At 35.9% G+C, this 14,758-nt stretch overlaps 1 protein-coding gene across 1 annotated transcript in view; it reads right to left on the bottom strand.

Annotated features, from left to right (window-relative positions):
* The window catches only part of IMMP2L (inner mitochondrial membrane peptidase subunit 2), a 475,480-nt gene that overhangs the window by 54,860 nt on the left and 405,862 nt on the right, over positions 1-14,758 (bottom strand). The window lies entirely within an intron of this gene.

The raw sequence follows: 14,758 nt of genomic DNA, 5'->3' as shown, positions 1-14,758 counted from the left end.
GTTTTATGCCCAGCATTTATTCATGTACACAGTATGTGTTTTGGATAAACTCATAGCCCTTTGTGTCATGAACATCATGCTGTTCTGTGCTGAAGTGAAAGGGAAGAAGGGTAAAAAGTATCACCCACTGAGGAATTAGAAGAATGGGAATACAACCTTCCTGTTTTCCTGAAACAAAACACAGTCTCCTCTGCGAAGGTTGGGTTTGCTCCCTACACATGCTGTATTTCCACATTCCTGCCATTAAAAGTGTGATCTGCTAGCTCAGCACAGTCTCCTGATAAAATATTTGCTAAAGTCAATGGCTGTTTTCCCCAAGAGGATTAGTACTAGGCAGAGTCAAAGAGTCTTAAACCTCACCATTTAGATGATGTGCAATATTATCCTATGCGAATATTTCCATAGTTAGACAAACTGCTCAGTTGAGCATATAACAATGATCCTTTCTTTTGCTGCTGTGTAACTGAAAACTAATAAAAGACCAAATTCTGGATATCTCAGTGCTTATTCAGAAAATGTTATTCATAATAAAGTAATAACAAAAAATGGGACAAATAGTTTGACTTAGCAACTCCAAAACCTAAGGATTATTTTTTAATGTATATGCAGGCATTCATAAATATTACTTAAATGCATAGGGCTCTTCCAGCAGAATTCACAGTACTAATTCGCTCATCTAAAGTGTCTCCTAAAGGTCAGAAGAGAGCTGTGTTCCTAGACTGTGATTCCCAAGGGTCAATATGCCGAGCACAGAAAGTCTAAATCACAAGGAGGAAAAGGAAAAGGAGGTACGGCAGGAGTTCTGCCTCCTGCTTGAAATAGGGCATCCATTCCATGGTCACACAGCTAAGACTCCATGCCTGAATTCCTCAGTTTTACAGCTCAATTTTAACCTGCTTCCCATACTTTAATGCCAACTTTAACTTTTCTGGCTGTGAGGGGGCCCAGATTCAACAGGAGGGACAGGCAGTGGGTGCCTTTGCCTGGAGTAGCTCATAACTCAGCAATTTAGACACTCACAAGATATGGATGCAAAGTATTCCAATCTACTCAGGCTGAAGACAGCCTTGGAACCATTGATAAGTGTTTACCCTAAGTTAGACATGCTCTGAGAATTTAGAATATCGGGAAAATCAGAAATTCTTGAAGCCCTAGATGAACGGAACACAGCTCTATGTATCCAAGGAAGATTTTGCATGAAAAAAAACAGGCACCAGCAGTGTCTTAGGCATCCGTGAAGTTTAATGAGGACTCTGTTAAATCTTTCTCCTCCACCCTTGTAGCATCTAAACACTTTGAATGTATGGTGGTGGCCAGAAAATACCCTCAGGAAAAGTCTAATATTCACCATTGTGTCACACAAACTGTAAATTATTTTAGCATTCAGCTTATCAAGGGGACAGATGCTGCCATAAACAAATAAGCACTGAAATGCTACCAAACTTGTAGAACATTTGGGATTAGGAATAATTCAGGAATTTGCACCAGTAAAGACATTTTATCATTAAACAGAAGTTGCATGGTCTCTTGAGATGGTGCACATGCACTGACTATATCTCTCCCTTGACAATCAGTGACAAAGCATTCCAGCGCTGGTGTGTTACATAGAGCTCATCTGCACTAGCACAAGGCAAAAAAAAGGTTCAGGGATGTCAGATAGTGAAATCACAGAAAAATGGTATTAGGTTTGAAGAGGTGGGGGAGTTGAAACTGATAGCTCATAATTCAGGGTCAGGCATCTCTTATTTTTAACCTACAGGCTGAAATTCTACGTTATGTCATGGAAAAGATTAATAGTTCCTTCAGTGGGTACCTAAAAATTGTTTACTGTTCTCATCACTTTGCCACAGTTAATACTCACAGCACATAATATATTACCTAGCAGTCTAGAATTATTGCTTTGCAGCAATTTCGTAGTGCTTACTTCAAAAGAAAACATGATACGTGCCACATAGAGGATGAATGATGACAACAACAAATAAAAGAAGTATTAATGGTATTTTGAATTACCAAAAGTTGCAGGCTGCTCTCTTTTGTCCTGCACTTGTCAATAATATTTTAAAGCCTCTTTAGTAATTGCTATTGCTAACTATAGAAAGTATTTAAAAGGACCCCTCACCATACCTTAAAGCATATCCATATTTTATATATACTTATGCTGAAGACATATGAAAAATGGACATACAGATCCATTAACTGACCTTCTAAAGGTCAAATAGAAAATCTATCACAGACCAGGACACTAAGTGCAGCTTTTCCAACTCCTGTTTTGGAGCTTTCTTTCATCTACCTTCACTGTTTGTTACTTGTCTCATTTTCCAAATTCTTACCTTTCAGCTTAGAATATATCTTTCTCTGAAAGCAATTATAAAAAGATGCAGTTAAATGAAATGACTGCAACCAGCTTCACAACTTAGAAATTCAAATACTGTAGTTGTTCTCACAGTGAATTTCACATATTAAGAGGTATCTCCAACACTTCAGACTAAAATTCTGCTTAAAAGAGCTGAAGTCTTTTAACTCTCTAAACACTTTTTTTTTAAAAGAGCAGCCAAAAAAGCAGCCAAAATTCAATGTCTTACCTAATTTGAATCTTCATCAACATTGTATGGCATGCTTTGTGCAAAATAACACTGCGTGGAAAGAATTTAGTGTTGATATTAAGAAAAGAAAAGCAATTAATCATCCTTTGTATGAAATGTTCTGCAGTCACTGTCATATGCAATTTTATCAGCTGTACTGAAGCCAAAGTACATTCCAAATTTCATACTTCAGGGCAGGAAATGGAGAACCTATACAGCTGTCTGGATTATGATGAGCTATATTCTGATCCCTTGTGTTCCAGTAAGATTTTAAAACTAATACATCAATATAATACAATCATTCCTGATCATCAGTTTCATAATTTATTGCAGTTTCAAAAATGTGTTGATAAAGTGCTGGAAAATCTGGGATGAGGGTTTCTGATGGCTGGTATAGTCAGATTTCCTACCTTTCTGATACCTCTGGTTTATAGGCTCAGTATCCACTAGGAACAATGTCTAGAAACTGGAAATAAGTAGGCTAGGATATTTTCAGACTTGACAGAAAAATCCATATAATGTCAGATAAACTACAGGCTGTGTTAGCCAATATCTCTGATCACCACTGTTTACATATCTTCTGTCTTATGTGTGGTATATAAGAATAGGCCTAAATAACATTTGAACAAGTAAAAACCACAGATAAGTATAGCTAAAGCATATGTTCAGATGTCCTGTTAGGACTCAGTTTTTTTTAAGTAGAAGAACAGTTCACTGTATTAACTCTTCCCCCCCCCCCCCCCCCCCCGCCCCCCAAAAGATATGCAGACCTATGAACAGAAATGGCCAGCTTTTTAAAATGTCAGTTGATTCATGAGCCTAAAAGAAACATCAGCATCTAAGGTAACTGCATTGCTATGAGTAGATTAAATTTATTAACTAATTCACAGTTAGTAAACTCTAGTAGAAAGCTGTACTTGAAAATTGAGGGCTTAGAATTTACAGAAAAAGTATTGATTTTTTAGGAACTAAAGGCTTAATTTAGGTATACAATATTCAGGCAAATAAGGAGTCAAACCTTACCTTCATTCAAGTAATTTACACAAACTTAAAGTACTACACTGCCTGTCCTAAAGCAGTATTGAAAACTTACTATCCAGCCAAGAGAAGGTGGCAAAATACCCCTGAAACAGAGGTTGTGGAGCTGAGAGTGAGAGGACGTACAGATTTGACAGCACCGAAAGGAGATTTTGACTAGAGCTGCAATAAGACAGGCAGGCAGGAGACACACCACAACTGGGACAGGTCTCCCAGGACTATAATTACATCAAGGACCTCAAAGTAACTTGGGAATATGAAATGTCTTAGAACTTGTCAATTCCTAAAGCTTTGTATTTTGTGTTATGCCTTCTAGTTCCGCGGTACATATTTCTACCTGCCTGTTTCATGCAGGCAATTATACCGTATATGAAGAAAGAAATTTTTTCTCCAGAGATGCACAATCCATATGCATGTATTTCACAGAGGCAACTTTAACCAAATATGTGATTATGAACTAAAACTCTTTTTGAAGTATGCTCGGAAGATATGCATATCTAGACTGCATTCACAGTGAGAAGTTTTTCCCCAAAATATTGTTGGTCCTACAGCAACTTTGCTGCTGCTTTCCTAGTAGCCACATTGCAACCACTGGCCCTTACAAAACACTAAAGACATTTCATGAATGTGGGCATTGTGGACACTTGAAAGTCCTAGGTTTTACAGTGGCAGAGCCAGATTGGGGACTGGACTTGGAGAAGACCATGACTTCTTTCTAGCCCATTTGCCACACTTTTTGTCAATAGAAGGCAGGGTAGGAGGGAGAGGATGATGTACATGCAGGTCTCATCCAAACATCCTGTTGGGATGTGGCTGGGCACGCACCCAACCCTATGATCTGGAAATGGCTGGCATCCCACATTCATTAAGTGACTGCCAGCATTCAGCCCTTCTGTTGTCTAAACCTGTCCAGATTAGATCTGTCTCACATGGTGCTTAAAATGCCAGTGGCATCAGGAGTGATGTTATGCTGGTGCTAATTCTAGTGAGTGAGCTGCTTCAGAACTATGGACGATTTGACACTCATAATTACTGGGGGGGGGGGGGGAGAAAAAACCTCCAAAATTTCAGAGGAACCTAATAAAGGTAGGTGAACAAGAAGCATGATGACAGATAAAATTCAATTTTGACACAGGGACAATATTGCCCATTAGAAGGAACAACATAAACTATGTATATATAGTGCCTAGTTCTTGCAACTGTAATTACTCACAGAAAAGATGATACAATTGTAATGTAATAAAAAGTAAAGAAATTGGCCTGCTGAACTCTTAGTACTGACAAGGACATAGAAGCAAACAAGCCTATATGTCCTCAGAGAACAGTTTAAGTCACTGTACTAAGCAATAAACTGATTTTAATGTACTAGGTGAATGTATTTGATTTCAAAGTCACTATACAGCAACAAGTACAAAAAGACACAATTTTACAGGTCTATATCTACACCACAAGAAAATCTGTCCTTAGCTCAAGTATTAGCTAATCAATGTTGAAATGTTACTGCTGTAGGGTATAAAAATAATTGTATTATGAAATGGTGAATCCTGTCTTATTTAGAATGGTGTCATCTCCTGTTATCTCCTTGCTAAGCAGCCATCATTTCCATTTAAGTACAATGATGTTATGAAAGATTTGGAAAGGGCCTATCGATTTCCAAAAAATATTATAGTGATAATCAACTGGGAGATCTGTGGTTTTATTTGGTAATTCAAGCTAAAATGAAGATAGATACATAATGACATACCTGCAGAAAATGAAAAATTTCTCATAGATTAACAAAATCACCTATCAATTGTAAAGAAGAAGAACAACAACAACAAAAAACCCACAAGAAGACAGGAAATCAAATATAATTTTCATAATGCTTTCAAAATCTGTTTCCTTTGTCTCACAGCTATTTCTGACTATGTTTTTAAAAAACATTTGTATGTCCTAAGCAAAATATTCTGAATACACATTACATGTTTTGGACATACTTTTTATCAAATCTTATATAGGCATTTGTTCTACCTCTGGGCTTGGTCTGAAATAAAGAAATGTTAAAGGACCTTTTTCTCATATTGTGTTTTCAATTTGCTATAATTTTTTTGGTTTTCTAATGGAGAAAAAATTATTGGTACAGTCCACAGTGACTTTCCCAAATCCAACCTACTACACTCCAAAATCCACAGTGAACTTACACAGTTTCTGTGGATTTAGATTGTAGAGCAAGACATATCTTTCATCTAACAAATGCAAGCTTGCCAAATGTGCAGTCATAAAATTTGAAGACGTGCAGAATTTCTGTGCACTAGCATAGACTACCTAAAAATTTCATAATTTTTTTTCAAGTTTAACCACACTTCTAGACTTGTGACTCTGTTTATGCATTTTATCAAACTTTATTTTCCTTTTATTCTCTTTAATTAGGACAATATTTGATTATTTCATACTCTTCCATATAGGTAAATAGTACTCATCCAGGCAAAAATATTTCTTCTACATATTTCCTGTGAGCTATTACAGGATCATAAGATGCCATGTCACTGTAATTGCTATTAAAACATAGAGTTTGTTTTTAGTTACCTATCAAGTAGAGTGCACTCTAATAGAAAACAATGACAACAACAACAACAATAACAACAAAGGTTTATTAACTTAAGCACAACTTATTGCTCAATATTGCAGGAGCATCTGTGTGTAGTGTTTTCCTGCAGCCATATAAATATAAGCAAAGAATCCTCAGTTGTGCCTGGACAATGTAACTATGGCAGAAAAATCTATTCCACTGTGTTCAGCAGGGTGTATTATAAGAAAGAATTTGAGATAAGCAAATTTCCAGTTTTAGAGATTTGGATTGTCTCGGATGTGCACACAAGTTCAGTGCTTCTCTGAAACTTAACTAAATAAATGAGTCTATGGAATCTAATTCTGGAGTGGAAATTTCACAAGGATATGTAGCTTTTCAAAGCTGCATGAGTTGGCTTTTTGCAGTAGAGCCATAAAAGCTGAGAGCAGCCTCTCAAGCAGGACTCTAGAACTTTTGGTGCTAGTAAGAATGGAGACTGTGAATCAGAAAATGTGAAAAAAATAACATGAATGAGTCTGAAATTTTTTGGACTACACAGAAGATTCCTTACAATTTTATTTTGCATCTGGGGAAAGTTTCATGTAGTTCCTGTTCTCACCATATTGGCATATACTTACAGAACTAAATTTCAGTTTTGGAATAATTTCTAACAAACAAACATGAGTCTGTAGATCTATTGTACTTTAGTAGTAGTAGTTAATAAATATTTTTCATTTATTCAACAGTTAGTCTAAACCCCAAATCTCTTTTTATCTTGGTGATTTCTAACTCTCACTTAATGCAAAAAGAATTCTATATTGATGAGAATATGAAAAGCCCTTGTGAAATTGAAATATTACAGCAAGTCCAGTCTGAGTATGACAGTATTGCTCAAAACTCATGATTCTGATCCTGAAAATCAATTATTAGTTATATTTATATATAATTATTGTTATATAACACCGTTCTCTGTATTTGCCTTCTGGCTTTTGAACTGTATTTCCAACTCTTTCACTGTAATTATGAGTACTATAGCTTTCCTCTTGATAAATTTTATTGCAGATCTGTGAATCCTCTCTTCTTTGTCAATATCTCTCTAGTAATATATAGACTGAAGTAAAGAAAATAGTACTAAAGTAATATAGATAAGGTCTATGATGTTGCATATAGTATAGCAGTATAGTATATAGGATAGTAGCCTCAAAATTGGTCATAAATTGGATACTATATTTAACCAAAAATGCAGATCTATTTTATCAGCTTCTGTTCTAATTCTTTTCCTATAATCCTATTTGTCATATTTCTCTCTAACAATGTATATTTACTCAATGGCTATACATATCTTCTTCTGCTTCCATTTTAAAACTGAATTTAATTTTTATTTTCTGACTATTCTTCATCTACCTTTGCAGTCCGTCTTTGGTGATGCAACTTTGGGGAAACAATTATCATCTGCAGTGTAATTGATACACTCTACAATTTCTCTCTCATACAGTTAGTGAAGAATTTTTTTTTTTTTTTTTTTTTTTTTTTTTGCCGGGAGAGGGAAGAGTTCAAGTCTTATTTTCGTCAGTCTTGTTACTTTTCAGAAATACAATGAAGAAATATGTGAACAGCATCAAAAACAGTTTCTAAATGAAAACTTTGACAAAATTATGTACTTGGTACTTCTCCTCTTGATATATATAATATATATATTATTTGCTTCCTTCTTAAGTAAATATGAATATGAATCAACATCAGTAATAACCAAGATTTACCAAAACACTTCTCTACAGTGAACAGCAACAGAGTTGCATTTATGGGCAGATAACAGAAGTAACATGCTCATGATTGAGACCTTACATTATCATTATCTCTATACAAGCACATTTGAATTATTTGCAAGTGACACAGAGTTCATGGAAATTTATTTTCCCCTTTCAATTTCTATTTAATCCTTTACCATTCACTTCGTAGTTTTATGTGGTTTCTACAGAGTACAGTGGGATTAGTGATGCAGACCACTTCAATGAATCTTTCTGAATGCCCTGTAACTATGCACTATTTCCAGTTTTAAACTGCAATGCATTCTCAGGATGTGCTTGTTATTATATTCAAGTACAGTTCTCTTTAGCAACCACTTCAAAAGTCAGTTGTCATGCCCATGGAAACAAATTAAATGAAAATGTTAAAATTAATTAACATGTAATAATTTTAATGTGTAAGCCTACTGTGTAAAAATCAGAATTGTTACATTGCCCATGCTTTTTGAAAGCTATTATCTGTGAATTATATTTCTTTATGGAATTTCTCTTTATGACACTGATTTTTTTTTTCCCATTTGTTGATATAATTCACTATTTTCTGTCAGCTAGTACTTTGAGGTAAGTATCAAAAATTGATGGGAATAAAATATGTGGAACATGACAACTTGTGGCACAGTGGGATTCATTGACTCAGCAATGAAGTTTGGAAGAGAATGGGAGCACAGCATTCATAATAGTTGCTCTACATTTCTGTATTTCACTCTCCCTAGATATTTACTTAGGGATTAATCTGCCCAAAGTTAGAAACATGTGAATGATCCATATGCTGATTCATATCTCATTTGAACAATGAAACCCAGGATCACAACAAGTCAGATATTAAAGCTTGTCTCATAGATATGGATAGTAGGAAAATTGTAGATTTTGCTTCCAAATCTGAAGAAATGTTTCCATTTATTGTAAAACTTGTATAAGGAATGAAGTAGAATTAATGTGCCCAGCAGTTCAAAGTCTGATGTTTGGATATTTGTATAGCACAACACTACCCCTCTATCTTAGCCTGCTAATGTTACTCATACAGTTTAACGTACAAGTATCTTGAATAGCTTGGCTTGGAGGCAGAAAAAAGAAGTGCAGTACAGAAGTGGGTACCATCCCAGAGGGTGGAAAATAGATATGCAGAAAATGACTCATTATAGAATGTTTGAACCACCTGTCTTTCACATGCATAGGGAAAAATAATAGTCAGTTCCTTGGTCCGTGCTAGGGGTGGAGAAGATAGCAACTTCACAAATCACGTGATTACAAAACTTAACTCCAACTATACCACAAATAACACTTGTGGATTAAAAATATAATATGATATGATATATGATTAATATAATATAATAGTATATCTCAGATAAAGCCAATAGTGCCATGTGCATTTATCTCACTCTGGTGGCATCTGATCTCAGGTCACATGCCAAAAACTGGAGAGAAGCTGTTTCTTAGCAGGCAGGCTCCTGCCAGTAGGGTATTGATCATAATTCCAGTTAAGCATCTGCCATGCTGGGGGAACTATTTTATGTAGTTCATGTATGTCCTCGTAATTGTCACTGAGGTAATAGAAAGAATACAATGTAAAGCTATCTCAATCTTCTTTCAGGACCTACATCTGATTCAGGTAGACATCGATTCCTTCATTCTTTGAAAGTGGTCACAAAACTGCCATGCCACTATCCATAAGTATCCATCAGCTGCCTTCTGTAAGCTGGTGTGCTGGTTTTGGCTGGGACGGAGTTAATTTTCTTCATAGTAGCTGCCATGGGGCTGTGTTTGGGATTTGTGCTGAAAACAGCGCTGATAACCCAGGGATGTTTTTGTTCCTGCTGAGCAGTGCTGACACAGAGCCAAGGCCTTTTCTGCTTCTCACCCCACCCCACCAGCGAGGAGGCTGGGGTGCACAAGGAGTTGGGAGGGGACACAGCCGGGATAGCTGAACCCAGCTGACCAAAGGGATAATACATACCATATAACATCATGCTCAGTATATAAAGCTGGGAGAAGAAGGAGGAAGGAGGGGACGTTTGGAGTGATGACGTTTGTCTTCCCAAGTAACCGTTACACGTGACAGAGCCCTGCTTTCCTGGAGATGGCTGAACACCTGCCTGCCCATGGGAAGCCGTGAATGAATTCTTTGCTTTGCTTTGCTTATGCGTGCGGCTTTTGCTTTACCTATTAAACTGCCTTCATCTCAACCCACAAGTTTTCTCACTTTTACTCTTCTGATTCTCTCCCCCATCCCACTGAGGGGCAGGTAAGGGAGCGGCTGTGTGGTGCTTAGTTGCTGGCTGGGGTTAAACCACGATGACAGTTGGCTGAATAACTTTAGGGTAGAATGCAAGTCCTACAACTCAGAGGCTGTAAAACTCTAGAGAAGATTGTTGACAGATGCAACATGGAAGAAAATCACCATCATTTTGTATCTGAAACAGATCTTTATTAAGACTTTCAGAGCTCCCGTTTCTTAAGAATAAAGAAATTACTGAGAATAAAGAAAACTTTTCCCCTGAAGTTTAATAAAATCTCTTCTATCAGACCTAAAGTAAAAATAACAATCATATCTTTAAAAGGTTTTCATGAAAACAAAGATGATGTTAGCTGTTGTGAGATAAAAGGTATAGCTGGGTTGCTACCATACATAACTTTGGCTATTCCATCTAAGCACTGATTGAAATATACTCAGCTCTTTTGACCCCTATTTCATTTCCTCAGTAAAGCCTCTTAATCTCTACTTTGCTCAAGAAAAGGTGTTATAAGCTTCAACATGATGACAATCTGGAGAACTGGTCCATTGCTAGATGGACAGAGCTTAAAACATGCAGAACACAGCAGTAAGATCCATATTGAAAGGGGACTTTTAACTAAAAGCATTCATTTCAAAAGAGGTGGAACATTTGATTGTGACTGACATACAGAAAGGAAGTTGTGATTTTTTTTCTTTGATGCATTAAGGCTAAGCTTGAATGAAAATTCTCAACGTGTGCAAGGCAATTAACATTACACTGCCACATAGACAAATAAGGAACTAATGTTTATATTACTGTATTGATAAATGGATCTGGGTTTAGAAGATCTTAACACCAGCTCTAAGACAAAGTTAAAACTTTAGTTTTCTTGAAATCAAAATAATTTTAATGAGACTTCTTTTGAAGTTTTTACTTTTCAAGAAAATTTGCACGATCTGACCATAAAATTACACTGCAACAAATCCTGGAAGAAGCATATGACAGATTTTAAAACATTCAAAAGAAGCACAGCTACTAGATATTTCACTATATTCCCACTGATTATTTTAACAGAAGCACCTACTCCATATGTAAGATATGTTTTCTAAAATGCAAACAACCCTCCCTGTGCTACGTATAGCTGCCTAAAAGTCTAATTGTCAATTTATCATTTGATAAGATGCAGTTGTACATTTTCACTTTAACAATTTACAACTTTTTGGAGGTTAAACCACATGCAGTATAAAATGTTCTATTTCAGTTAAATATCAAGTAATACTACAGTCATTCAATTAGCATGATATTCAGTAGAGTTTTCTATTTGTCTGGATTTTCAGTATGCTGCACTGCAATGATGCAGATTCAAAGGGTTTTCACAAATTCAGGTGAAATTGGGCGAGTTACATAAAGGGGCTGATGGAAAGGGAATCCTGCTCTGTATTACTCAGTGTGTCTGTCTTAAAAGTGTTAACTAGTTGCAATATTGAATACACACAAGAATCTCTTCCTCCGGAGAGAAAGCAAATAACATGTATTGATAATCTGAAATGTTTTGTGACATAGAGCCTGTTCAGACACCTTAGAAGGTCAGGTTCATACTGGGAATGTTCTCAGTCTTCAGGAAACCAGTCACTCCAGTACAGTTCTTGTTCCTCTCAAAAGCAATAAATGCATGTGTTTTTACATTAGTAAAGTTATACTCCAGTAAATGATGTCTTTAAAAATTATTGGCTTTTACGTTAAAGGTTATGCTTATCTGTTTGCTTGATATCTTTTATATGAATAGTTCCATGCAGTCAGCACAGGGTAGCTGAAATCCCAATAAACAAGGGTGGCGACCTTTCGTTACTTGTAAACATAAGGCAAACTCTATCAAATATTCAGCAAATTCTCTTACAATAGCACCTGTGTTCTAAGCCCAAGAGGGAATTTGAGAGCAAGCAGATGGATGAGGTACTCATATCAAAATACAGTCTCAAGAAAGAGATCAGTGCAGAAATGCCAACTGAGATTTTATTTACTGTTCACTCAGTGAGATGCACAGAGAATAGGAAATTGAAAATACAGATGTGATGAGAATTATACATGAAAGCACCCAATAAAATGCAATACGTGATGTACTCAATTCCACTTCTGTGTATGCTTATAATATACTGAGGTATCAGCAACCTCAGCTTTCTTAAGGTACTCTGCCTATCAAGGACAGCTTATACATTGGTTTCATCATCAGATTTTCTCTTTGAAAAGGTCTCCTTTCCAACAAAACAAGGTAGGGTTGATATAGCTTCACCTGCAAGAAATAGCATTTTCATCCTCTTTTGGCCTCCTGTCATTCTAAGCCATTCTAAATTGAGAGAAGTAAGAAACTTCCTCTAAGGTTCCTCTTGAAGTTCCCGAATTTCACTGGGGACCTTCTGAACTAAAATGGGAATGGTTGATTTTGGGTAGAATATTTATAGCCCTTTATCAAGACCAGAATTAAGAAAAAGAAAATTTAAAAAATTAAAAAATATATTGTTTTACCAGAAAACCTCCTCTGCCTTTGCACTTCCAGTCTTGCTCTAGATAGCTCTTACTGGGTAGATGTCTCAGAATTTTTTTAATAGACAGTTGCAACCACTGATGCTAAAAACAATGCCATCAAATTCGATATCAATCAGAGTCTGTGCATGCAAATATTAACATTCAGGTTTTGTCTTCAGAATTTAACTACATAAAAAAGATGTACTTGGTGCTAAGGAAAAAAACCCAACAAACCAACCAAACACCGCCCCCCCACAAAACCCACTTTCTTTCTAATAATTATTCTCCAGCGAATGTCTGTTAATCAATGTCTTCAAAGAACAAGGACAGACAAAAGAGGTTATATAAGAAATATCATTCAAGAAAGAATAATTTTGCAAACATAAATTTCAAAACATTAGAATGACAGTTCCAATGTGGTTTAATTTTCTTATATATATTTAAAAAATCATTTCATTTCTTCTGAACCATTATGGTCAAACTTACTTTTAGAACTTTAAGCTCAAGAGACTATATGTGTTCCTGGCCTAAATCCAGTGATTACGATGAAACTTGTAACAGGAAAAATTTTTACATGAGTAATTTTTGCTCTTGTGTTTCTCTAAACAGTTCTTCGAAAATATTTCGAACTAGGATGCTTCTCCTATCTGAACATAAATAAGAGGTTGAAGCCTTGTGGGGAAAAGCTCATTATAATTTGTATAGTGCACATAAATAAATACCTTCTTAAAACAGGATCAAGAAAATCATGCAATTTTCTGTCTATTTTGTTCACTTAACGTGATGAAGAGCCTCTCTGAATTGGCAATTCTTAATTAACAGCTCATTCCTGAAGATATTTTCTACTTTGAGAACCCTCACTAAAGACAGTGAAACACCTGAGATAATTTCAATACTTGTCCCATAGATTAATACTTGGGGGTGGGGGGAAGTTCTTTCTCACAACAACTCAAACTTTTCTGATAAATCTTGCTTATACTACTCCATTAGCATTAACACAGCATAAAGTGAAGTACATTTATAATATTTGGGGCTGATAAACACTCTTCAGTACTTTTGTAACACATAACCAATCTTTCAATTACTAGCAGAGATGCACTCAAGAAGGCAGAAGATTGAGATGATTAAAGCCAGTACAGCACTTACTTACATTATTGAGCTGTTTCACTTAAATGAAGTGCAAATGTTATAATTTCTGCTTTTCTTAGCACTCCTCAAACCCTAAACCATTACAAAAAAAGAAAAAAGATAAATACACAGATACATTGTATTTCCTGCTGGAGAGCAAATGTAAAGGTAGTGTCACTGCAGCTGCAGTACAGATTTTTTTCTTACACTATTTCACTGAATACTAAACAGATACTCAAAATGTTTGAAAGCATCATAAACAAACAACTGAGTCTAAAAGCCCTCTGCATTTATCAAATAGACACATTCAGAATATCTGGATGTCTACCAGATTTTAAAAGATGAAAAAACAATAAAGCGATACTCAGGAAAACACTGAAAATAATGATTTTGAAATTACACATAAATACATATTTACATTCTTACTATGATTAATAGAAAGGCAAGAGTCTGATGGAAACCACTGGGGGAGAAAAATGAGAACACCACAATCATCACATGTGTGTACTAGTAAAAGGATTTCCTAGACTGCGCAGAACAAAATGAAACAGGGATCCTACCTGTGCAAGAGTTGTATATACTAATAGGTCAGAAAGAAAAGAACTTACATTGAAATTCACACTAGAATGAACAGATTTAACTTTTGTGAATAGCAATGATGAGCTAGGACTGTGGTATCTCCTTCCTCCAGTTAGTGTGAAAGCTTCCAAAACAGATGTGGAAAGTTTGCAATTTAAGTGGCCTATCATTTGGACAACGGTTAAGCATTGCATCAGACTTCCTCAGCTACAGACATTTAACACGGTATGATACTGTGACACAAAGGCAGCACATGGAAGCATCCGAAGGTGCAATGGGGTGCCACATGTTCTTTTGACTTCTCATGACCTTTTAAAGCTTTTGAAGTAGAATGACATCAAG

This window comes from Balearica regulorum, chromosome 1 (genome assembly GCF_011004875.1).
Source record: "Balearica regulorum gibbericeps isolate bBalReg1 chromosome 1, bBalReg1.pri, whole genome shotgun sequence".
Taxonomy (NCBI): Eukaryota; Metazoa; Chordata; class Aves; order Gruiformes; family Gruidae; genus Balearica; species Balearica regulorum.
The sequence above is the reverse complement of the archived record's forward strand: the minus strand, read 5'-3'. Positions and strand labels throughout refer to the sequence as shown.